This window comes from Ambystoma mexicanum, chromosome 6q, assembly GCF_040938575.1.
Source record: "Ambystoma mexicanum isolate Mex_15411 chromosome 6q, UKY_AmexF1_1, whole genome shotgun sequence".
Lineage (NCBI taxonomy): Eukaryota > Metazoa > Chordata > Amphibia > Caudata > Ambystomatidae > Ambystoma > Ambystoma mexicanum.
The window spans coordinates 1,264,702,566-1,264,729,095 of NC_090937.1; the positions used below are offsets into that span (position 1 = coordinate 1,264,702,566).

General features: G+C 46.1%; 1 protein-coding gene across 4 annotated transcripts in view; it reads left to right on the forward strand.

Moving 5' to 3' along the window:
* CCDC149 (coiled-coil domain containing 149) overlaps positions 1-26,530 on the forward strand; it is a 647,083-nt gene that overhangs the window by 213,816 nt on the left and 406,737 nt on the right. The window lies entirely within an intron of this gene.

Consider the following 26,530-nt stretch of genomic DNA (forward strand, 5'->3'; position numbering starts at 1 on the left):
ATGTCTGACTTTCACTCTGTCCGATTCCTTGCAGGTTGCAGCTTGACCCTAGCGAAGAGTTCCTCGTGGCAACTGGTAATATTCAGGTAAGGATTTGTATTATCCAACACAGTTCGATAAAATAATGTCAATATGTAACTTGTTGCTTTCTCCCTTATTCAGGCGCTGAGAGAAAGTATGAAGTCTCGGGGAATAATGCCTCCGGCGGTAAAATCAGGTAAGTCTATAGTGGTGATGAGGTTTCCCCTTGTTTGTTCCTTTGTTTAACCTTGCTGTCCTTTTGTTTCCCCTTAGGGGCCGGGGTTCGGCGAGAATGCAGTGGAAGCTGCGCCGACCCTAGAAGAGGAATAGTACCCCCGGTGGTAAAATCAGGTAAGTCTATGGGGGGGTAACTAATATTGCCTCTGTGTATTCCCTTGGCTCACCTTGCTGTTCTTGTCTTCCCCTTAGGTGCCGGAGTGCGGTGGGAACATGCAGACGGATGCGGTGGAATGTGAAGATGCTGCGAAGGCCGTTGAGTTCAGCGCGGCGCTGTAGCAGGCGAGGCGACGGGCATAAAATAACTCTTCTTTCTTCCAGCTCGAAGGCGCGATGGATCGGGCATTCAGGTAAGGATCAAAGGTATTGCTCTTGTTCTAACCTTTTCTCCTTCTTTCTCCCTTTTTCTAGGAGCTCCGGACTCGAGGCGGGCGTGGCAGAAGACTAGATGCAGACTTGCAGGCAGGGTGAGCATTACGCTGCTGGATGCAGAATAACGCGAAGCGTGTGCTGCTCTTCAGGCGTGGTTTAAATAGCCTCCAAAGTAGTCCCAGGTAAGTATTCCTCCCCAGCCCCACCCGAGTATAAAATAGTCCCTAAGTAAAGTAGTCCCTTCCAAACCTCTTTTGGCTTGGAGCTCTTGCAGCATGGTCTGCATCAGGTAAGTTTGCAGCATGGTCTGCATCAGGTAAGTTTTAATCTATGAGCCTGGCGCCTATGGGGCCAGGACTGACTCTCCATATGAGCCTGGCGCCATAGACGCCAGGACTGCACCCAAATAGCCCCTAGCAGGGGTTGTTGGGCTTGCTTGGAAGGACTTGATGCCTGCTTCCGGGGTTGCTGGACTTGGTCTGGGTCCCCGGGGGTAGGCATCATGACAGATACATCCTCCACCTCCGTGCCACCCTTCGCCTCCCTCTCCCCGCTCAAGGGATGAGATGGAACTTGACACGGCGACGACAGGCACTGGCACGGACGACGACGGCGGGTTGGGGGACCTATCCTCTCCACCTCCGAGGTCATCCCCTTCCCCACCTGATGAGATTGGCTTGTTTTACGCGATGATCTCCAGGGCTTCGGAGATCTTCCAGCTCGCTCCAGAGGAGAAGAAGGAGGGCTTCTTGTATCAGCGCTGCAAGGCGAAGAGAAAGACCGTCTTTTCAGTCCCACTGCTGGATGTCATTTGGGACGAGGGCCTGTCTCTCATGCAGAACCCTTCCACGGCCCCGGCGAAGAGGGACCGTTACGAGAAGAAATACAGGGTGCCGGACTCTGTGCCCAAGTGCCTACGGACTGAACTGTCCCTGTACTCTGTCGTCTCGGCAGCAGCCAAGAAGAAGTCTTCGGGCTCTTCTTCGTTGACGGCCTCCACCCCTCCGGACAGTGAAGGGAAGAAGTTAGATGCCACGGGGCAGCAATTTATCTGCTCATCGACGACTACCATCATGGCTGCCAACGCTCTCGCCATCGTCACGTGCTACGACTGGGAGCTGTGGTTCAAGATCGCTCCCATTCTGGACTTCCTCCCCGACGCCTAGAGGTCGGAGGCGCTAGAAATCCTGCAGGAAGGCGAGGTGGCGTCGGACCACGCCATCACGGTGGCCACGGACATCGCCGACACGGGCTTCCGCCAAATGGGCAACAGCAATCATTTGCCTTCGACGTCGGGGCTGGCTCAAGGCCACCAATTTTCATCAAGACGTTCAGTCGATGGTGTTGGAAAGGCCCTTTGACGGGGACAATCTGTTCGGGAAGGCTGTAGATGAGTCTCTTCAAGCCATCAAGACAGACACGGAGACGGCTTGTGCCCTGGGCACACTTCAGCAGCGACTTCCACCCTTTCGGACCTCAGGCCGCATGTCCCATGGATCCTCCAAAGGTTTCTGTGGGGGTTCCTCTTCCTACGGCCAACCCTTGCGCTCTTCGGCCCAGGAAACCAACAGGGACGTGCCAAGAATTTTGGAGGAGGACATTGTGATCGTCGCCAGGGCCCATCCATGTCCAAACAGGCTTGAACCGGCCGTGGCGTCGGGCCCCCACCCATGCACCCCGGTGGGAGGCCGCCTGGCGAACTTCATCAGCGCGTGGAAGACCATCCCCACTGACCGATGGGTGCTGGATGCTCTCGCCCACGGACACACCCTGGAGTTTCAATGGAAGTGTCCCCCGATACCACAGTTGGCCCAGCAGGAAAACCATGTCCCTCAGCTGCTGCTGGAGGTGAGGGCCATGCTAAAGACAGGCACAATAGAGTTCATCCCAAAGAGGCTCCGGGGCTCCGGAGTGTACTCTAGGTACTTCCTCGTGAAAAAGAAGACCGGAGCCTGGAGGCCCATGCTGGCCCTCCATTGGTTACACAAATACATAAAGGCCAAAAAGTTCTGGATGGTAACTCTTCAGCACATGTTCAGACAGCTCGAAGAGGGAGACTTTGTCATCGCTGCACTTGGAGGATGCTTACTTCCACATACCCATTCACAAGGGACACCGCAAGTTTCTGCACTTTGTGGTTCAGGGGAAGCATTACCAATTCAAAGGGCAAGGTGGTGCGGGTCTTCACGGACAATACCACCACAATGTTTTACATCAGGAAGGCACCAGATCCCTGGCGCTCTTCAAAGAAGTGCAGGACCTATGGCACTGGGCCGTAGCCCAGGGGATGTTCTTCATCCCGTTTCATCTGGTCGGAGTGAAGAACACCATTGCTGACACTCTCAGCAGGGAGCTGCGCTCTTGCCATGAATGGGAGCTTCGGCAGGACCAAGTGGATCACCTGTTACGACGATGGGTCTCTCCCCAGATCAACCTGTTTGCGACAGCGATGATTACCAAGTGCCAGAGGTTCGCCAGCAGTTTTCACCAGCCGGGGAGCATGGGGTACGCATTCTCATTCCCCTGAGACGGCCTGTTCCTGTATGCATTCCCTCCTTTGCCGTTGCTTCTTCGACTCATCAATCAACTCCAACGGTCTCAGTGCAGGATGATCCTCATTGCACCATCGTGACCGAGACAGATATGGTAGCCGGACCTTCTCAGCATGTCAGCGTCCCCTCCAGTCAAGCTTCCAGTGGTCGCAGATCTTCTTGCCAGGGAAGGAGGGGCAATTCTGCACCACGACCCAGTATCGCTGAACCTGAATGCCTGGCTCCTGCAGTGTTAGAGTTCGGAGGCTACAATCTCCCAGCAGACTGCAAGGAGGTGCTTGCCAAGGCCAGAGCATCGTCTACGCTTAAATGCTATGGACTTAAATAGAAGAGGTTCGCCGTTTGGTGCCGTGCACAGAAGATCGATCCTCTAAGAGTCACAGCTCCGCAGGTACTGCCGTATTTGCTGTCGCTGGCCAAAGCAGGGCTGGACCATGCCTCCATCAATGTTCATCTGACGGCTATCTGCCGCTACACCAGATCTCCGGGAAGGTCATTGTTATGGTCACACCGTCTGGTAAAGGAGTTCATAAAAGGACTATTCCGCTCGTTCCCGCTGGTGAAGGCCCCGGCCACGGATTGGGAGCTCAATGTGGTGCCGACTAGGCTCATGTATCCTCCATTTGAACCTATGCATATAGCTGCGCTGAAGCTTTTGTTGTGGAAAACAGCGTTCCTCGTGGCCATTACCTCTGCAAGACGGGTGGGAGAGATTCAGGCCCTGTCCTGTAAGCCACCTTACTTGACTTTTCACGACACAAGAGTGGTGCTGCGGACGCGCCCCTCCTTCATGCCTAAGGTGCCGTCGGACTTGCATCTAAATGAGCCCTGTGTTTTTTCCAACGCCTTCGTCGCCGGCTGAAAGGACTTTGCACTTGCTGGATGTGGCATGAGCGTTTAAGTTCTGTGTGGACCGCACAAAGAGTTTCCGGAAAACGTCACAACTTTTTGTGAACTTTGGCCCTGTCAACCATGGGAAAGCCCTCTCCAAGGCTTCCATTTCCAGATGGCTCTCTGGCTGCATCACCCATTGTCACCGGGTTGGCAAACCGACCGTTGCTTGGCCGTCCAAGAGCCCATTCGACCAGAGCGATCACTGCTACTACAGTGCTCCTGTCTGGTGTGCCCCTGCTGAACATTTGCAGGGCTGCTAGGTGAGATCCAACGCACACCTTCACGAGATTCTACTGTGTCGACGGGGATTCCAGAGGAGTCGGCCAAGCAGTGCTGCACAACCTGTTTGCTTGAAGGTGAGCCTGGTGAGGAGGTAAGAGATGCTTATGTTCAGCCTTGCCACCTCCCGTGGTTGTGCATGTGTGTACTGCTGTGTATTCTTTATTCATGAGCATGTGAATCCATGCCAGACCCCATGCTGGAGAAGGAACAAGCTACTTACCTGTAACTGTTGTTCTCCAGCATGGGTCTGGCATGGATTCACATGCTAAGCCTCCCGCCTGCCCCTCTGCCGCTCTTCTCTTGGTCCTACTGCCACTTCACATGCTACCAAATCTGAAGATGGCTGCCAGAGGAGGAGCTTAGGTAGAGGGCAGTCATTGGCTGGAGGCAGTATGACTCCGAGCTCAGTGATTGGTTGTTAGGAGAAAGACAGTTCAGAAATGAAACTGAAACTGATTTTTCTTTACCAAGGATTCCCAGCCTGACGGGGAATATTCATGAGCATGGCAATCCATGACAGACCCATGCTGGAGTGTGCGTATGTTCAGGACTACCACATCCCCTCACAGTGGCTTCCTCATCCGCGTATCTCTTCTCTCTCGTATGCATATGAAGCTCCTCGCCTCCCAACGTTAGGCGCTACTTTGCATGTTACCCAACTACATTTTTTTTTTATTGTGCTTTCAGTCACATGAGGACTTTTTACACACACATAGATTAGCAATTACAATAAAAAATACAAAAACAGAGCAGGATAATACATTTTTCATCAAATACACATTTAATCTAATCTGCATTATAATATAATTTGAATAAAGTGCAATTTGTTTCAGAGTTTTAGAAGTGCAATAGACAAGAAGATTTATTTCCCAGAAGAATGTCTATACCAGAATTCCTGAGTGTTAATCCATTCAATGCGTTTCATTACGAGTTTGGCGGTAGACTTGCTGGTAAACCCGGAGCGGCTGCCGCCAAACTCGTAAATTTACCGGCACCCGGCAATGGGGACGAACGTGGGCATTCCGACCTTGGCAGACCTGGTCAGTCCCCATTGCCGGGTGCCGGTATTCATTACTCCCTATTCCCATTTGAGCCCCATAGGGCTCAATGGGAATGGAGAGGTCGAATGCACTGGCACCATTTGTGAATGGTGCCGGTGCATCCGACGTGCTCTGCCCGCGGGTGCCTTTGCATCCGCCAGATCAGACCTGGCGGATGCAAAGGCACCCGCGAGCAGAACTCGTAGTTTGCTGGTCCGGGAACTATGGTACCAGCATGCTTACCGGTACCATAGTTCCCGGACCAGCAAACTCGTAATGAGGCCCAGTGTCATGTACAAATTTTGCAAAATATTTTTCTCTTGATACCTGTGTGGATGTACAAGTTAACAGGAAATCTCTCATGTCTTTGGGCTATCCCTCACCGCACATGTTATATTCTCCTACTGCGTGATCTAGGTTTTGCCAAATTCTTACGGTTTTGTTAGTTTTCACTAGATTTAAACAAAATCGTAATAATTTAGAGCGCCAAGTTACTGGATTTTTCGGAAACACCAACATTTCTAATGTTTTTCATGTTACTTTATTTTTTTATTGTATATGGTTAAACCTTTACAAAATCATTCACATTAAAAGTAGAGAAAAAAAATAATATACCAAGTCAGACATATCAAATAGTACAAAATGATTAAAAGCACAAATTGTAAACATTAAAGTAAAATTCATATTAACTCATATTTTTTTTAAAAAAAGATCACAAATCACATAGAGCCTAAAACAATCCAAGATAATAAGACATTGCAAAGACAGCCACTCAGCTTTACATAGGTGTTGGTGAATTATACTAAAGTTTTGGATTAAAATAACACCATAGAATATCATGCAACATCCTCAATACAGGTAATAACAGAAAGGTGCAAATAGCATATTACTTGTCAACTGTAACAGGCAAATCAGAAATATTTGTCATTCTTTCACTCACTGCTAAGGATTTCAAAAAGGCTGCAACGGCTAAAGTGTCCGCAGTAACTCCTTACAGAACGAGAGCAGATGTCTAGTTGATTCAACAGTGCCCTTCAGATTACAAAATCTGCAACCAGAATACTCGGATGCAATTAAACCACGCTGTGTGAGAATTTCTTTGCTTAACAGCAAGTTCTATCTAAATTTTAAAAATAATTTCCTGTAATGACTATCAGGAAATTTTATGAGATATTGTGCGGTCTCACCCCTCTTTTTATGTTCATGGAATAGATGCGACGTGGATGTGCAACCAAATAATTTCTTGTGTGTCTCGATCCAATCGTGGCAGTATAACTGCTTTTTTAACTTGGTAGCATTTTGGATCAGGTGTCTATGTTCACGTTAATTTTTGTAGAATTCTCTCACAGTGGATTTTAATTACAGTGACAAGATATGTGCATTTCCCATTGGCAATCAAGTTAATGGACTCCTGTAAATTTACATAAAGGGAATCACAAATTGGCAGGAGTATTCTCCTAAACGGACTCAAGAGGCTCTACTCCGGACATGAATAGAGAGGAGGCCTATTTCAAACACATTGGCAGCTAAGGGGGCACAGGTAGGCACCCCCAAAACTCTTTGCAATATTTTGGCTTCCCAAAGGTCTAACCATTTCAAGGCTAAATCAAAGAACAGTTCTTGACCGTAGATCAACTTCGGAACCACCTTTCCTACATCACATTTCTAAACTGGCATGATGGAAAATGCTCCAAATTTCCGATGTAGGACCAAGGCTTGTGAGAGTAACATTGTGGCCTTTTGGTTTAATACGAGCCTCCCTTTGTCAAAGCCTAGCACAGCAGATATTGTATAGCCAAGATATGCCATATAGGGGGCAGATGGATTTATGGTGTCTTCCTAGAACCACAACTGGGTCCGCTTTCTCATGCTTCTTGAAATGGCTAGAAATCTGGTATTTCAAGTTAATCCTAAGGCCATTATCGCTTGCATATGTGCAGAAGGACTTACGAAGTCTTTTTAGTCCCATACAGGATTTGTCAAAAAGTAGGAAATCACCCGCATATGCGAGCCAAGATATTTTCAGGGAGCCCACCCTGGGAGCGATTAACGGAGCCGGGGTCAAGTAGTCACTTACATTGGACATGTAAAGGTTGAGCAAACATGCTGCCAAGATGCAGCTCTGTCTAAGACCAGACTGTGTCGGAATGCAACGGGACATGGCCCCATCTCTGTTTGGAGCTTCTCACTTGTGCTGCGGTAGCAGGGGTGAGGGTTTTGGTGCTTTTGGTGAACGGTATAGTGAATTATATACAGTTGTGATCCGTCCATGGCAGGGTGATGTTAGCGGTGATGGTTGAGAGGCAGTTATGGTCCGCAAACCAATCTAAGATGCGGCCTTTGGAGTGATTGGGACTTAATACTTTTTGGGTAAAACCCAAGTCATTTAGTTCCTTAGTGAAGGTACCAGCGTTTTTGTCTTTCTCATCATTAAATCCTAAATTGAGGTCTCCTAATAGGAGGGTCTTGGTGGAGCATTTGATGTTATTACTGAGTATGTGGATGAGGTGTTTCTGAGAGTCTAAGGGGAGGCCTGGGGGGCGGTACAGTACGTGAATGTTGATGGTGCTGTTGGGGGACAGTGTGCGTTTAGCAGATAGAAGGTCCGAATTGCAGGTCGAGGGGTGACTGATAAGTCAAAGGTGGAGGCTCTCTTTGTAGATGATGGCTACTCCGCCTCCCACTCGTGCTAGTTTGTCTTGTCTGAGGATGGTGAAGCCTGGTGGTAGTGCAAGTCTGATGGCGGGGCCAGAGGCTTCATGGAGCCAGGTTTCTGTGATGGCTAGTAGGTCGATATTATTGTCGGTTATGAGGTTGTGAATCACATTTGCATTGGCTGGGAGGGAGCGTACCTTAATGAGAGCGCATTTGATGTGGGGGGAGTGTGTGATATTTTTGTGGTGGTATAGGTGGGTTCAGGTGTGTTGTGTGTAGTGGCAGCGTGGGGCGTGCTGTGGTTTGTGAGTGACTGTTTACTTGTGTTTGAGTGTTCCGGGCGAAGGTTGTGTTTGTGTGTGGTGCGGGAGCCTGGTCTTTTGTTTCTGATTGCTGTAGAAGTGGGTTGAGTGCTGGGTTCTGCAATCAGTGTGCGAGCTCTGAGTCTTTCCAATCTGCACATAGTTGTGATGCAAGGTAGTGCCGAGCATATATCTACAAGAGATAGGTATGTTTCCGCTGGGGTAGGTTGAGTGGGAGTGGTGGCAGGGCTGAGTGGTGTTCGTTTGGGGTGGGGGGTGTGGTGAGCAATGAGAGAGTGGAGAGTGCAATAAGAAGGGTGAGCAGTGTGGTGGGCTGGGCAGAGAGTTTGCTGGTGTCTATGGGCATCCTTGTATGCAGGGTGGTCTGAGGTACAACAGTAGGTTGAATTCAAATTTCAACAGAGAGGCCTAAAAACAGCAGTATGCTGATTCAAATTTCAGCAGAGGCCTAAAAACAACAGTAGGTAGAATAGGATTTCAGCAGTGAGCCTAGAATGCAACAGTAGGCTGATACAATTTTAGCAGTTGTATCATTGGCCATTGTGGGCTTGAAAATGAAGGGGAAGTAAACTCAGAGCAAGTGCAATGTAGGCTAATGCCCAGTTTCTAGGCATGATTGAAGTAAAGGTTCACGAGCACTAACATAAGTATAGGCTAAGTATCATGAGACATTCTACATTAGTAGTGCAGTATAGATCAATGCAAAGTTATGGCAGAGCATATAGCAGAACAAACAGTACAGATAATACTTGGACGTGGACATAGTACCTCAATCTTGGTTACGTGACAGGAGCGGACAAAGTACTTCACGGCCATACAGAGTCAGTAAGTAGGCCTGTATGCTTGGGTGGAACTGCGTGGTGAAGAGAGTAGCCGGGGGGCCGCTACAAACGTTCAAGCTACTTAGGAGAGTATTCACGGGGGTACATTAGGGGATTTGAGTTACCTTAACTGCGAGTTTAGTTTCCGCAGGGATCGGTCCACTGGAGTTGAGGATGTTTGCGCAGGGGGACTGGCTAACGGCGTGCACGGCCGTGACAGGCTCGGGACAGGTGATGACCTTGTTTCCCTGGGCCTTGATGAAAGTGGGCCGGCTTACGCCTGCCGGCACACCATAGGTGGAGGTAATAAGGAAGGCAACCAATCGGTGCTCAGCAACGCATGCTAGGCTTGGTTAGGCATGTGTAGCCAAGGCAGAATAACGGGCGGCCATCATAGAATGTGGAGATTTCCTCGTGGAAGTTAATGGCGATTTCAAAGGAGGTAGATCGTGATGGTAGGCGCGGGGCTACTGCAGCCTAGCAGAACATAGCGAAAATGCTATTTTGGGTTTCACACATCAGGGAGGCTATTATGCAGAAAAAGCAAAGGTCGAGCAGAAATGTTTCATTTCGTAGCGCAATTGCATGTGCGCTTACCGCAAGTGTGTGCTGCAGTGGGCGACTTCTTCTTGTCTGACCACTGCTCCTGCAGGGTCAGATGGAGCTCCTGCTCCACCAAAGGATGGGCGATGTACAGTACGTAAGATCCAGAAGGCCACTGGGAATCCCCCAATTTTTCAGCTTTCCCCAGAGTCTGGCGCGATCGACGCGGTCAAAAGCTGAAGATAAATCGAGGGAAGCTATATAGGTACAGGCACCAGCAGTAGCCCATGTTGTTTTTTGGATGTGTCTAAGCACGATGCGATTCAAAGATGTAGAATGTGCTTTATGGAAGCTGGTCTGAAATTTAGATTATCTGGACGTGTCAACAGCCCATTTCTCCAAATGCTGCAGCAGAATAGTGCAAATATCTTGCTGTCGGCGTCCAACAACGAGATCGGTCTATAATTTGAGGGGCAGACCTTAAGCCTTTTTTAAAGATGGGAACAATAAAGGCAATTTGCCACTTTAAAGGGCAGATTTATGTGGAAATCACACACTCAAATAGAATTGTCAGGGCGTTGGCCCAATTTCTTAGATCAGTTTTTAAGATGGCGGTTTTCATGTTACTAAAAGATGCTCTAGTTGCAATCCAATCTGCTCTCATTAGGGCTTGTTTTACTTTGTCAGGGTTTGTAACTAGTGTCTCACTGGTTGATTCACATATTTTCAAGATGTTTTAGGCATCGGCTTGTAGATTTGACAGATCTTTACTCTTTTACGACACTCTGTGATTCTCAATATCTTCATAAAGCAAGTTCTTCCAAGGGTCAAGAATCGATGTATATAAAGCAAGAACTTTCCAATTGAAGTGAGATTGTAATGAATGCAGACCATGTTCGTAACACAACTGAGAAATAGGCAAAGTCATTGGTAGGCACAGTGTCTTTTTCCACAACTGACCTTCAAGGCGAGCCCAGTTAACAGAGCAAGCACTGGGATTGATTTCCAGGCCATATAACTTTGCTTTTATAGAACTTTAGAAGTGGTAAAAGAGAGAATCTACATGGAGAGTTTTAACAGTTTTTTTAATTGACTTTTACATTGGAGTAGTTTACTCTCCAAATGCTTGGTTAAAGCTTTCAATGATTGAGTGGAATTCAGGTGAAAACCTAAGTATTTAACCTTCTTTACAATCGGCAAACTGCATTGGTTAATCATCCAATCCAATTTGTATTTTTTGTGTGGTTGTTTTCCAAATATAATGATGTTAGATTTTGATGAATTGATAACCAGGTCATTTTCATGAGCATACAATTCAATTCCTTTAATCGGATGCTGTAACCCTACTGGAATGTGGTCATTTAGTGCAAGATCATCACGATAGGCTAAGAAATGGATTCTGCATTTGCCCCCAGATGGACTCACAAAGGAATGGGTTACTAAAGATTCTGCCATATCGACATGGCAGAGATTGAACAGCACAGTTGCTTACACCATTTTAATGGATATATCTGATGTTAGATCACTGTTCATATTTAATCTTATCTGAACTATTGTTTGTTTATGTAAGGTCATGATTACCTGTAACAGACCTTCTGGGATGATCCATTTCTTTAGCTTAATCCATTGCTTTTCTCTATTGACCAAATCAAAAGCTTTTGACAGGTGTATAAGAGCTATGTTAGTTAACATTGAATTTTTTTGCAGGCAATGTTCTTTTATGATGTTCAAAGTTAGCCCATTCAGTAAGGTCGATGCATCTTTCCGAAAACAAGTCTGGTATTTGTATAGAATTGAGTGACAATCCACCCATTTCATCAGATCTTGGAGGACTATGCAAGTAAATATTTTACTGTCACAATTTAAGAGTGTTAGTGGGGGATAGGTTGCTGGGTTACTACATTGAATCTGCACTGGAGCGCCTTGAAACACTTGTGTAGGTGTGTTACAAATGCCATATCATATCAAATGCCCTATCATATCACTGTACCCGCATAATTGACATTATGTTGCTATGTGTATGTAGTTCTAAAATGTATCAACTACACACAAAATAAAACTAATAGTAACACTTATCCCAGTCCATTTAACTATACTAGATGCATACCATATCCCAACATTGTGCCAACATCACATCTACCCCTGCCATCAGTATTGAGCGTGCAACACAAACCTTTTTATTTCTACATTGGGACCAAATTTGGACCACCCCAACATTCCCTCCTTTAACTAAAAAGCCCCTTTCTTGTTCTTTTACAACATCTTCTCGGGTAATCAGAACTCTACAACCATCCTTCGTGCTTGTCCCACTGTTGGCATACTCCTCCGGTGAACAAAACCAACCCGTCCCTCCACTGTTTCCGCAATCTACCCACTGTTTCACACAATCGTCCCAATCTGGTGGAGGGCGTGAGACAATATGCCTGGTGTCCCAGCCAGCCCTGGATCCATTTCCAACTCAGTCTGTGTACCCATGTGGTGTGGAATGGCAGTGACCTTAGCCTTGGACAGTTTTACAGTCATCATGGCAGCTGCTTTTGGTATCTTGGCAGAACAGCATCTTAAGAGCATTTGACAAGTAAAAAAAATAGTAAGGAAAAAAATACAAATCGGCATGAGAATTTTCACAGCTATGTTCATCCAGGAAGACACCCAAAAAAAGTGTCCAACCAAGGGTCATTTGTAATTCCTATCTCTTTCTCCATGACCACCCCAAGTTTATGCAATGCAGCAATTGTCTGTGTCAAAGTCCCATCCTCTGAGTGATTAGGAGGCACAAAAGTGCAGCATGTGCTCCCTATTTATTGGTATACATCTCCCTCCATGTTAGGCCATGGAGGGAGTAGTCATAACACAAAAGTGCAGCATGTGCTCCTTATTTATTGGCATACACCTTTCTCCATGGCTGGCAGGTGGTCGAAGGTGTATCTGATTTGCAATTTCATAAGCCTTGAGGCCCTCATTTTTTCTTTTATGGCACTAAAAGATGATTCTGAAGAGTTAACAAACAAAAGTTCATACCGGCTGACCTAGAGCCATTTTGCATTAGGAATAGCTTGGACACCGGGGCCAAAAGCAGAGAAAAGACCCTCTCAGTTCTACTGAAAAGTCTGTACTGCTCAGGAATGTTCATCAGAGCTTCTGTAGATGATGCAGATACATAGTTTGACCTCTTAGTCCACTTAAAATGTTCCTCTTTTTCACGTCTGAACAGAGTCAACAGATTATTCATATTTGATGAAGCAAGGGATGCACGGGGGACAGAATGGGCACAGATGTGGCTTTAGGCATCGGGTGGCAAGTATCAGATGTCTTTTAGGGACAATGAGAATAGGCACATGCAGTGTAGTGAGATTGCACACACCTCGCCAGGCTGGAGGTAACTGATAAGAGAACTGTCCACAAGACCAGGACGAAAAGTGCAGAAGTTTCTCCAGCCAAATCAGCAATCCAAAGTGTATGGCTACAGTTCTCATTTGAACCACCAGGCACTGTGCCATCACCCGTAAAACACAGAGAATAATGTGTAAGTAACTGAATCTTAACAGGTTTCTCTGGTTCCTTGAGCAACACCAAACATTTTAACTACTTTTCCCAGCTATTTCCACACACATTGTTTATCTGTGCCACCGCTTCTTTGAAAAACCCCCTCATTCCTCCAGCTCTACAACTCTTCACCTCTTGATCCCATCGGTTGTTTGTAACAATAGACCCTCCCAAATGCAACTGGACTCTCTGCGTACAGCATACATTTCCATGCTCTTTGCAATCCTTTTCTGAAAATTCTTCATCAATAGGTATGACAAGCTATAACTGACTGCCCTTGAAACTACCCTTGAACCCTGCACAAGACTAGGTGCACCAGACACATTGCTTCTTTTGACTCTAACTGAGAAGGAATAAATAATCCAGGGACACCAGAAGCGTGGGGGATAAGAGAGCATACGTAACAAGACTTTGCAAATCTCTCTCTCCCCACCCTCCTCATATGTTGATACCAGAAATTATCAGCTGCAAAGCCATGCACATCCCCCGTTTAATCTGAATTTACTACATCATAGTTTTTCATTGGTTCAAAATCAATACTTATTTGTGATCTTGGTAACACCTCATTAACCCCTATATCACTAGAGAAATTAAAAACCTTCACATGTACATTCATTTTTGCACCTAAACAGGATGACAAGAAAAAGGAGAAAATCATACAATCAAACATCCTAACACTCATTTTGTATCCAAGTTTCCCTTTTTGAATTTACAACAAGACAATTCATGCTTTTTTTCATCCAACGTTCTCAACTGGAACAAACTGTAAAACCTAGGGCATACTTAACATTTAGACCTGCTCTTGCTCCTGTGCTGGTGCGAGGGTGCTGGTATCCCTCTTCACACCCCCATTGTGGATCCTGCTCTTGTTGTCCTCCGAGCAGACAGAGTTGTAAATATGACACGGTAGGACCATGGAAACGCCTCTTGTGCCAGTGGCGAATGAAGGAGTGAACGAAAAACAGGTCCCCAGGTGCAATCTGCAGCCGATGTAGATCTTCGGGCTCTTGCACGCTTCCTTCCATTGACTGCTGATGAAAAAACACAACTTGTGAAGATATAAGTTTGACACATTTGGTTAAAGCCCTAAGGTATTCCCAAAACTCCTCACCAAGTTTTTCTGCTGACTTGTGGGCATCTGATACTGTGCGTGCAACCTAAAGTGGTGCTTGAAGTCCATGCCCTATCACTATTTTGTGTGGAGTGAGGTGGTGCTCCTTCCCTTGCATATTTCTTAAATAAAATAGGGCCAGTGGAAGGCAGTAAAACCAGCTTTTATGCAGATCATTACAAAGCTTAGATAACAGAACTTTAAGAATTAATAGAAGAATAAATGTTCTACGATGCTGTTAGCTTGAGGGTGGTGCACCAAACACAACCTGTGCTTGATTCCCAATAGCAAAGTAATCTCTGCGAACGAGGCATTAAAGAAGTGGGTCCCTTTATCACACTTCAGGACCTCACAAACCCCATCGCGGAAGCACTTCCCACACCAAGAACTTTGCTGCGAACTTAGCATTAGGGTATGCACAGGGACCGGCCTCAAGCAAACTGGGCAAACTACTACAATAAGATACTGAAAATTACTGCACCGCTGTATCATATCCACAAAATCTTCATGGAGTTCTTGAAAGGCCCCAGAAAGTTGAGGCAAAATTCCTTGTATTATGTTGATAGTGTTTCCAGGATTAGATTCTCTACACACCATACAATTTCCTACAAATGTACCCACCTGTGCCTGTAGATTGGGTATAAACCAATCCTTTTGGGGCTCTGCTGTGATTTGTCGCCAAGAAGTGTGCGATGGGTAATGTAGTTGTTCTAGAGCGCCAAGAAGTAACTCTACAGGCATTACTACCTTACCCGTATTACATGGGGACACAGAAGGTTGTATTATGCATTGCCTCCACAATGCCATAATGGTCTCATAAATCCATTTGTCTGCCTCTCTAGACATTGGGTACTGTCTCACACGTGGCAATATTGCACCAGGTTTCCATTTTATCTGTACTGCTCCAATACTCTTTACTAACCCCACCTCATGAGGATTGCTCACCTAAACATGACCCGTAACATTTTCCAAGTCCTCCTTCCAATTTGGTGGTGTAGTTTTAATGATAAACATGTTCTGTGGCACTTCCCTATGCTCTATCATTATCTGGCAAGGCACCCCAATCTCAAAGTCATTTCACCTGTATCTTCGGCGTCCTTGAACAATTGTTCGTCAGACAACTCCCTTAGTGATAGGGTTGGATCGATGCACAAAACTGTGCACTGCTCTTCACCTTCTTCATTCGTACCTGAGAACACCACCCTATCCTCAATGACCACTGCTTCCAAAAGAATTATAACAATAGTATCTGGCGCTATCTCCTGTGGAACAGCAGGCCAGAATAAACATTAATAATCATTCAGTAAACTTTCATTTGGTATCCGCCATATCCATTCTCTGAGCAACCCAACACAACCATCACTCCATAAAAGAACAAAGCTGACTGTACAGGCATCCCCCTTATAGTGCTATCATTCTAAAATGCACACAAAAGTGCTGTTGTTCTTACCGGATACAAATCTGGAGTTGAGCATACTATACCTTTCTCTGTAACTGGAACAACCATATTCAGCTTGCTGAGGAGTTCTCGACCCAAGAGATTCACAGGTATCTGTACAATACAATAAAGGAGCAGATACATTTTATGTACCTACCTTAATATGTCGATCCTCTGTGTAAGGGCCCGACAGAATATACCCAGAGAATTCCTGCGTGTCCATCATTTTGGCTTATAAAGGGAACTTACCTTCCTTGATGCAAGATTTCGCAGCCCATGTATCAATCATAAATGGAAATGTTTGATCACCTATCGTTGCACCTACCTGGGGTTAGTCTTCTGGATTGGCAGAAACAGAACAGACTGGAAACATTAGAGATCTTTGTGGGCCGTCCTAATCCGGATACATGTTAGTACCTTTAAGTGGGAAAATATTCCCTCCTAAAACACATGCTCCAGTATAATGAGTAACAGTTCCTTGGGGTAATGGATTCTTTTCCCATACCTGTGTCAGTGCCTTTGATGGCCCAGTTGGTTCAAACTTGTATTCTGTGTAGCCCTTTACGCTGGGTTCTGTCCAACCCGTACCTGCTGTGATTGCACAGAACCTGGGGTAAATGGCATGGTCGGGGTTGCATGTGCTGAAAAGGACTATATGGGAATCTACTTACTTGGGTTAAAATACTGTGGCCTATTCCGACAATCGTCCCATCCTCCCACATGACCAACACCGACCCTGTATAGTCCTCCATTTTTCCTTCCCATTGGTCCACTAAACCGGGCCCTCATCCCTCCGAACCTGCCAAATGACCCACCTCCTATCGGAAATCCTCCTCTTTCCCCTATGAAATCCTCCCATTTGCTATTTATCAGAAGCATACCCGTTCATCCGACCCTGTGCCATACTTTGTTCCATTCCTGTTCTTCCAAATGTCCATGCTGTCCCTCAGTGGAGCTGGTAATTCCCACTCCCTCTAGACTGATCTTAGCTAGTTTTTTCTGAACAAGCTTTGCCTTTTGTGCCTATTTAGTACTCGCCTTTTCCTTTTACAAAAATACACAATGTGTGCCTGAATTTCCGCTATCCCTTGGCCTCCATTCCCACTACCTTATCCAAATCATGTTGAACTTCTTTGGGAAGTCCCTTTTTGGACATGCGGTAGGAAATAGCTACATTTCTATCCCATGCTTCTCCTGTTTCTGCTCCCCACATTTCCTGAATCAATTGAATATGTGCGGCTGGATCATCATCTAGCTTCATAGTTTTAGCCAGAATTGAATTTGTCTGGTGTATCAGGATACATAACTCGCAGGGCTCCACATACCTGTGCCCTGTAATTATTTAAAGGTTGTCCCATCGTGGGTATTTGTATCTAACTGAACTCCTGGGTACCCTGCTCGCCTCCAAAGTTCATCTGACTGTTCTCACATTAAAGCCATAAATAAACATTTCATGTCACCTATGGCCAATATAACACTGGCAGTCTGTTTTTCCAATGCATAAATCCACTTCCCCGCCCCTGCAGTGAGTGAGGGGAGTGATTTCCCAAAATTATTACAGTCCATGTGTGACCATGGGACATAATGCGATTTCCCTTGTCCCTTTTGAAGCAACGGAAATGTAGTCACTCATTTTCACTGGGGCTTGCCCCGTCTTTCCCTTACTTCTTACTACAGCCATACGGGTACCACAGCATGTCTTAAGACCTCATAGTTTATTATAGTAGCCGTTGCTGCTGGAGCGTGAGGTGGGGCTGCTACACCCTGTTCTCTCTGCTCGGTATCTGTTTCCCATCCCTCCTCCTTGTTCTCTTTGGCTGCTATCACATCCCTCAAGCTTTCCATAGACACAGAACCGTAATCAATGCTGACATGGTGTGCCGGTTCCCGTTCCATTTGTCCAAGTCCTGTACCTAAAACAACACTATCCTCTTCAAGTTCCACTTGGACATCTTTGATAAGTGATTTATTAAGCCTAAAGAGGACCTGTCCATACTTCCATTAATCTCCTCCTACATCTTCTAACTGCCTATTCCCTTCTTCTCGTTCTTTGCTTCTTTGCTGCTGTAACAGCGCTACTTCTTCCTCTGTAAGTCTCAATGATTCTTCCAAATTCCTATGCGTTTGATTTTCTACTACCATCCACAACTGGTCCTTATGATAGAAGGCACAATCCTTTATTTTTCTCCCTGGCTCAATCCTTCAACTAACTTCCCTGTTAACAGTGTTACTCTCTCTCGCTCCTCCATCATTAGTCTCTCTGCTAACCTAGCTTTTGGAGGAGTTATTCTTCTCTCGTACCCCGTTCTCAATCTCTGTCATCCTAACCATTGAAGGAGTTACCCTTCCTGCCTCCTCAGTATCCCATCTTGCAGAGACCCTAGTTGACGGAGGCATTATCTGTCTCTGTCTCGCAACCACTGGAGTGGATGATGGGGATGATGGGGGTTTGAACTCTGGGTTAGTATATCCTTCTGCAAGCGACACCCATATGGTGGCGGTGCAGAAGGAATCTCTGCACCCTCCTTTCTCTGCCCACTTTCCTGAAGTTTAGCACGTTGGGCCTTTCCGTTTTTTTCATACATCCTCCATAATTCTAAAAATATTCTGACGTTTCTCTAATTTTGATCATTTGTATCTATCTAGTGACTGAAAAGGAATAAATGTTCTCCAAAATGCCCTTATCGTATGTCCCCTCTTCAGGCCAAGAATTAAACATTTTACCCTTAGTGCCACGGACCCATTCTTGATGGTATTTTAAAATGTTCATTGTATACCCTGGAAGCACCAAGTATCTGACATAAATGATCAAATGGAATCTCCATACTCTAAACCAACCTAACTCTAACAACCATATTTCGGAAATCAACAACCTTAACACGAAAGCCGAACCCATGGTACAAAATTACAAACCAAAAAAATACTTTTTTCCTCCCCAATTTCTTAAAAGCTCCCCACAGTCACTCACCTTACTCACTGTAACCACAATCACCTCACTAACTATCCACTTTTAATTAAACTCTCCACACTTCCACAAAAAACAGCATATTATCAATAACCCAATGCCATGGCCAAAATCCACTTTACTACTTCTTCATCAATTCTACAACATTTTCGACTTTAATGTTGTCTTTTTCCGACTACGGAAAGATACCCTTCACTACATTTGACTAACCAAGAAAAAAAAAAACAAGCTAAAATATATTTAAAAAGAACTTGGAGCACAATAGTTCATCTACTCCTCCAAAAACACTCACAACTTCCAATCAACCGAACTCCTGTGACTCCAAACATACACCCCTTATTACCCTCCCAGAAAAATGCAATTCTACAAACCCCTGTTTTCCCCTATCACCCGCTTGGTTTCCTCACAAAGATGCACTCAAGTAAAGTAGACGACCTTGGAAATGATCCGCAGAGGTACTCCTTCCTTTGCCCTGCACAGTTAGGCCGTGGCACCACACCTTTAGGGAGCAGACAGGCCTCTAATCAATATGTTGCCTGTACACCTCTCTTTTTTATAATGAATGAAAAACTGGTTCCCTCAGAGAAGCACTGCAGCCGATTTGTGCGTGCAGGAAACTCCCAGTGTCTTGTAAAGCCTGGAGTCCCTTCGTGATCACCAAATGCAGGGGTGGACCCTCTGATCTTTCGCTCATGAGAGGTGGGCTTACTTAGAAGCGAGTTCACGCTTTGTCGGTAAAACAAGTTGATTGTATACAAATGTCCAGGAGGGGCTAAACAGCTCCTCTGAACTAACCCGATTCTCCTCGAACCACACAAAGACTCCATTTTATATACATTGCTGCACCATTTAGCACACTGCCACATATTTCGTTACAAGGTTATCCCCCAATTATGATTGGCTAACCCTATACAAATAAATCTAATCCCCCTAAGTTCCCACGCTCTTATCAGACAAATCCATTTAAATGCCATCCCCTTCAACATTCATTTACATTAGCTCATATTTACAAGTCCAACCTCTTTGGGTTCTTTCCATAGTTGATCATGACATAAGCACATAGTTATTTATTCATCTACATCAATCCTAATTTATTGCAAGTTCCATCTGGTCAGGGACCTGTAACCCCATGTGTGATGCACATGGCTTTTACAAGAACCCTTCATGAATATGAGGAGGCAGAGAAGTAAACAAGTTTCCATTGAACTGGCAGTACATTTCTTATCTACCCCTACTTGGCATCCCTGGTGTTTCTCGTTGGACTTTAATCTATTGTCAGTGCCATTTCAGCCACTGTAGCCTCTGGCCACATCCTGGTCATCTTCCTGAGAACTTAATTGAAACCCATAAACCATTTCCAACCTCTGGCCTTAAGCAACTCTTGCACCTGGTTTATTAACTGGCCCCAAGTCGTGTGGCCGAATTTCCCTGGTAACCGAATAACACGCTCTCATGTTCTCAGTAAGATTATGGCCCTCATTAAAAGTTTGCCGGTCCAGAAGAAAGTGCCAGTAATAACGGTTACCAGCACCCTTTCTGGACTGGCAAACTACCGGTGGGGGCTGTAAACTACCGGCAGGCCTGACCTGCCGGTAGCTCTGGCTCCCACAGGCATATTTTTCACAGAAGCGCCGGCACCGTTACTCAGTGTTACCATTCCTGTGGAGTCCTGTGGAACACTACGGGAATGGGAATTTACCGTTCCTCCGCTGCCCGTAATATCCCAGTTACACCGGGATATCGGGTGGCAGAAACGGTAAAGCGAGTCTGCAGGTAACCCACCGGTAGCCAGTGTATATTTTGCAACATTACCAAACAACTAGCCATGGCCATCAGCTGTGCCCACTGTATGTTTTACAACACTACCATGCCGCTAGTGGCCGCGACCTTAGTGAGCACAGCCTACTGTTGTGCCAACTGTATACTTTACAACATTACCAGTCCACTATCCATGGCCTTCAGCCATGGTCAGTGGCCATGGCCTTCGGCTGTGCCTACTGTATAGTTAACACCACTACTGGCCTTCAGCTGGGGCCCCCTCAATTGTTTAAAACACTACCAAGCCACCATGGCTAGTAATCTTCCACCACTTACATCACTGTAGCTGTACTAATATATATATATATGTTGTGCCCCCCCATTTGTGCCTGCTCCTCCCGCTCTCCTCAAGGCTACCTCACCTCGCCAGCCCTCTCCCATTCCCCCAACACTTGTTTCCATACGACGCACTTTCATTCCTGCTCGCATTTTCTTATTTAGCCGTGGTTATCTTTCTATATAACTGCAGCTACGGGAAATCGTGTGTGCTCTTAACTTGGTCCCTTGCCCACCTCCAACTCCCAACTTTGACATTGTGACCTCCCCATTCCCACCTCTATAGCCTGATACCATTTCACAGTTTTTCCTTCTCGAAATGGGATTTTTCTGCCTTTTTACTTTCAGGTAGCCGGGGGTATAACCACTGTTATCCCTTGCATCGTAAAATAAATGGCAGCTTTTTCAATTCTGAAAAGTCTGTCTGCTGCAATGTACCATGGGAGATAGATCTATAATTTTTGGAGAAGGGTGCAATAACCCCAGACCCACAAGCTCATGGTTGCCCAAGCTCTGGTTCTCTCTAGGTTGGACTATTGTAACAGCCTCTTTCTAAATCTACCTGCCTGTACTCTCCACCCTCTGCAACTAATCCAGAACTGGACTACGAGACTTGTCCTTGGCCTTAAGCCCTGGGATCGTATCTCTCCAGCTCTGAAATCTCTCCATTGGCTCCCAGTGGATGCAAGGATTAAATTCAAAACCCTCTGCATTGTCCACAAGGCTTTCTGGGCTCTGGGTCCAAAATACCTTCAGCTATCCCTCCGCAAATACCTCCCCTCTCAAGCTCTTATCTCCTCTGCCCCAAACTCCCTCAGGGTCAGTCGTATTTCAAAGAATTGAGCTGGGGAAGATCTCTGTCTTCGGCTGGGGCCTCCCTCTGGAACAGCCTCCCTGCCACTCTAAAACTTGAGGAGAACCATCTCCGGTTCCGCTAGCACCTCAAGACCTTCCTCTTTTCTTCTGCCTTTGCCCCCCTCTCCCCTGCTGATTTGTTCTCTCTTGGCACCGTGCACCTGGCCACCCTCTGTCCTCCGGACCCAGGTACCTGCTCACCCTGCCACCCTCCCGCACTGCCTCTGGGCCGCCCCTTGCACTGGGGTCTGTATCTGTACCCATACAGCCCCCCCTTTTTCTTCCTGCACTTATCAAACCTACCCTGTCTGCTGCCTTAAACCTAGCACTTGCAAATTGCTGGCTGCACTACCACTGTTTGTTGCCTTTATTATTTATTTATTGTTATTTATCTATTTCTCCTCTGCTTCGCACTTTTCACTTCTCCCCCCTTCCATGCACTTTTCCCCACCCCCTCTCCCATGCACTTGCGCATTCTCAATGTCACTGGGCCTAGTAAGATCGCTGTTTTGTTCTCCCCTGCTCCCCTCCCTTGCCTTGTCATGCTCTGAAACACTTGTGCACGAGCGCAATAGAAATAAAATATCAATATCAATAAAGGATTGCGAGTCAACACTTTGTGCCCAAGTTTTTTCTGACCTGGTCCAATTCCGTCCAGTGGTTTTCATGCGTACACAATTGTCTGAAAAATCTCTGCCACGTTTTCTTTATGCAAGTCAATTAATTATTTTGATTTCCTATAGCACTCGCCGCACTAAAATATATAAATGTACAGTTTCCATGTTGGCCAGTAGGCCACATGGAAGAACCACTCCAGGATGTTTTCCGGGCCTGGGTCCTTCACCAGGTCATTGCAACTCTTCAGCGAGCTAGAACCAGTAGGAGATCGACCAATTATTATGCAAAGCTTGGATTATTTCTGGTGAGCCCTAGTAGTGCTGTCTCTGGTGTGATCTCTAAATTCTCATTAATCATACCGCTTAAAGACAAGAATACCTCTTCACAGAACCTTAGCACTGCTGGACAAGACCATGTTAAGTGTAGAAAATCTGCATGTGTACATTTATAGCGCACGCATTCATGTGAGGACTCTGGGTAAAACCTGTATATCCTTTCGGGTGTGTAATAAGTCTAAAGCAAACAGTTCAAAGGAATCAGTTTATACCTTTTGTTCAATTAAACAACCTACGACTGTCCGAATATTTTTTTTGAATTTCTTTTTTTAAAACATATTTTTATTGAGAGAGCAGGTTTACAGCATGACTAAACATATACACATCAAAACAGAGTTTGGATTTCTTACACCACTCAAAAATATCTATGCGTCAGGTGAGAAAGCAGCCAGTACAAGGGAAGTAAACAATGCGCCTCAAGGTGAGGATATGGGTGTTACTTCAGAGTCTGAGCCCAAATCACATAGATAAAGGCGCAACAGCGTCCAAATGTCTTTGGGGCGACAGGATCACGGGACCGAGAGTACAAAGAGTTCTTCATCATCATTCACCATACATAGGTCTTTTAAGAAAGTGCCTCTGGTTGCGGTGGCCGGAGACTTCCAACATTTAAGAATACAGCGCTTGGCAACAATGCAGGAAATATTAAACAATCGTCTTGTGGTTTCCTTCACCTTGCCAATGTCACCCAGTAAGTATTTCAGGGGGGACAGAGTCGCCGGGATCGATGTAATGTCTTCAAGAAGTTCCGCGACCTCCCTCCAGAACTCCACAATCAATGGACTCGCCCAGTACATATGATAAGCCCCCCCATCAAAGGCGTCACACTTGGGGCAGACACCTGTGCAATTGTCCACAAATGTAGCCAGTCTGGCAGGGGTGTAATGAAGTTGGTTTAAAACTTTAAACTGAATTAGTCAGAGCCCAGAATTCATAGAGACAGATTGCGTAAATTGACAGTAACGGGTCCAGCGGACATCATCTACCTGGGTACCCACGTCCCGCTCCCAGACCTCTCTCATCGTGTTACGTGATGGGGAGTGGGTTTGCACTAGGGAATACAGCATAGAGACTGCCTTGCCATAGCTGTTTGTGGACACTATTGCCCTGATGCATTCGTGTGTCTGGGGTTCCAGCGGAAACGCCGGCCATTTCGCCGAGAATGCAGCTCTCATTCGGTAATATTGCAAACGCTTAAGCTACCCCCCCCTCCCACACCGCTCCAATGAAGTCTGGGAGTTTACAGACCTCACCATCTGGCAACATGTCCTGCAATGTGAAAAGCCTATCAGGATCCCAGGATTGCTGAAGGGCCCGATCAAATGTGGGGGAAATGCTAGAGAAGTCCAGAGGGGGATTTCCGGGTCGTAGGGGGATTCCAGACCTATCCTCTTATTGATTCTGGCCCAAGCATGAGTGGTTGTGTATACCGGATTGAATGGGCAGATGTCCCCGTAACTAGGATTAAGAAGGACTGAACGTATGTCGTTGGGGCGGACAGTGTTTTTCAATCAGTATGTGTGGGGCTGTGTCCCCAAGGTCAAACCAATGTTTCGCAAATTGAGCTTGCGCACATAAGTAATATAGCTCAAAATCTGGTACAGCAATACCACCCTGCACAAAAGGTTCAACCATCTTATCCCATCCCATCCTGGCTGTCTTCCCGTTCCAGATAAACGAGGAGGCGAGTGATTTAAGTTTGGAGATAAAGGGCTTACCAGGCCAGATTGGGATGTTATTGAAGTAATGTAGGAGTTTGGGGAGGACCACCATCTTGAGTAACGCAACTCTGCCATATAGGGATAGTGGAAGGTTAGCCCATAACTGGAATTTGGTCGAAAGGGTTGTCAACAATTCCCCATGATTATGCGTATATAACAGTTGTTTATCTTTGGCAACCATGATCCCTAAGTATCGTACCTTGGTGGGAGCGGGCCTAAACCCTCTCCCATACTGTCGGTAAGGGGAAATATTTCAGACTTTGGTACGTTGATTCTATATCCCGAGTATTCTGAAAATTCATGTATGTCTAGCATAATGTGTTGCACATTCTCTATTGGGTCACGGACATACAGCAGGGTGTCGTCTGCAGATAACGATATGATCTGAAGGGGGCTGGTCATTCTAAGCCCTCTGTGTGAGTGGTTCTGACGTATAAATTCCACCATTGGTTCAATGGTGAGCGCGAAAAGTATGGGTGAGAAGGGACATCCCTGCCTGGTCCCCCTGTGTAGGCGGAATGACTGGGAAAGAGTGGTGTTGGTTAAAACCTTAGCCGTCGGCTGGGTATATAATACCCGTACGCAGTTAATGTAGTACTGGCCGAGACCAAACCGCTCTAGCACCAAGAAGAGGTACGTCCAGGATACAGAATCAAAAGCCTTCCCGGCATCTAGTGCGACCACGGCCGCCTTGGCATCTGGATCTATTTGTGACATTACGTTAAATAGGCGTCTCAGGTTGAGAGCCGTGGATCGGGCCGGTATAAAGCCAGCCTGGTCAGGGTGGACAAGGATCGTCATATATGGTGGCTAATACTTTTGCGAAAATGTTCACGTCAATGTTAATCAAGGACATGGGTCTATAGGATGCCATCTTGTGCCGGCCTACAGGGTTTCAAAAGGACAGTGATGATTGCTTCACGCATCGATTCCGGGAGAACCCCAAGATTCATTGCCTCATCCCACACTTTTAACAGTAGCCGGGCTAGTTCGCTAACGAATTCTTTATATAATTCCGCAGGCAGGCCGCCAGAGCCAGGGGAGCAGCCACTTGATAGGGATTTAATGGCTTCTTTAATTTCCTCCACAGTAATACATCTGTCTAGTATATTGCGAGTCGCAGCCGTTAGTGTAGGAAGGTCAAGATTGTCTAAGTATCAGAACGTGTCCTCTTTGTTCTTTTTATCATGGTTGGAGTAGAGAGAGGAGTAGAACTCAGTAACATGCCCTGGTCTCGATTGACCGTTACTCCAGCTGGTGTCTGTATACTCGGGATCGGGTTATGGTGCCTGTCGGTTCTAAGCTTGTTGGCCAGGAATTTCCCGGCATTATTACTCTCGCCATAGCGTCAGGCTTTGGCCAGAGCGGCCATGTAAATAACTTCTCTATGGGCCAACTTGTGGAATTCTTTTAGCGTAGTGTGAATTTGCAATATGGTTCCATTGTCCTGTGTGACGCTGTATTCAGTTTGTAACAAGTCTATTTTAGCCTCGGCAATGCCCAGTTCCCTTCGCTCCGATTTCAGCATGCCAGTTGACTTACCCAGGATAGCTACCCAGACCCAAGCCTTAAATGCATCCCATAGGGTAGCATAGGTGATAACCGAGCCCTCGTTTAGTTCCAGAAATTCCGCAATCTCTGTATGTAGCGATTCACAAATATTAGGGTCTCTTAGGATCGCGGGTGGCATTCTCCATCTTCTCGCCGGGGGTGAGACATCACTTAGGTTGATGTCGAGCGTTACCGGTGAGTGATCTGAAAGAGTACGGGGATGAATATCACATCTAGAGACCGCTCCAGCAAGATGATTGACTGGTAATCCAATAGTCTATGCGCGAATGGGAATCGTGCACCGACGAGTAAAATGTGTATTTCTTCTCACTTGGGTCTAATGTACGCCATGTGTCTATCATGCCAATCTGTTCCATTAATTGTTTTACAACCAGTGCGGCTTTAGAGGGGGTCCTAGGGGTGGCCGAGGACTGATCTAGGGATTGATCCAATATCATGTTAAAATCACCACCCCAAAGTATTTGTGCCTCCCCAGATGCAGAAAGCATATCCAGTATTGTACAGTAAAACTCTGGATCGTCTAAATTGGGTCCGT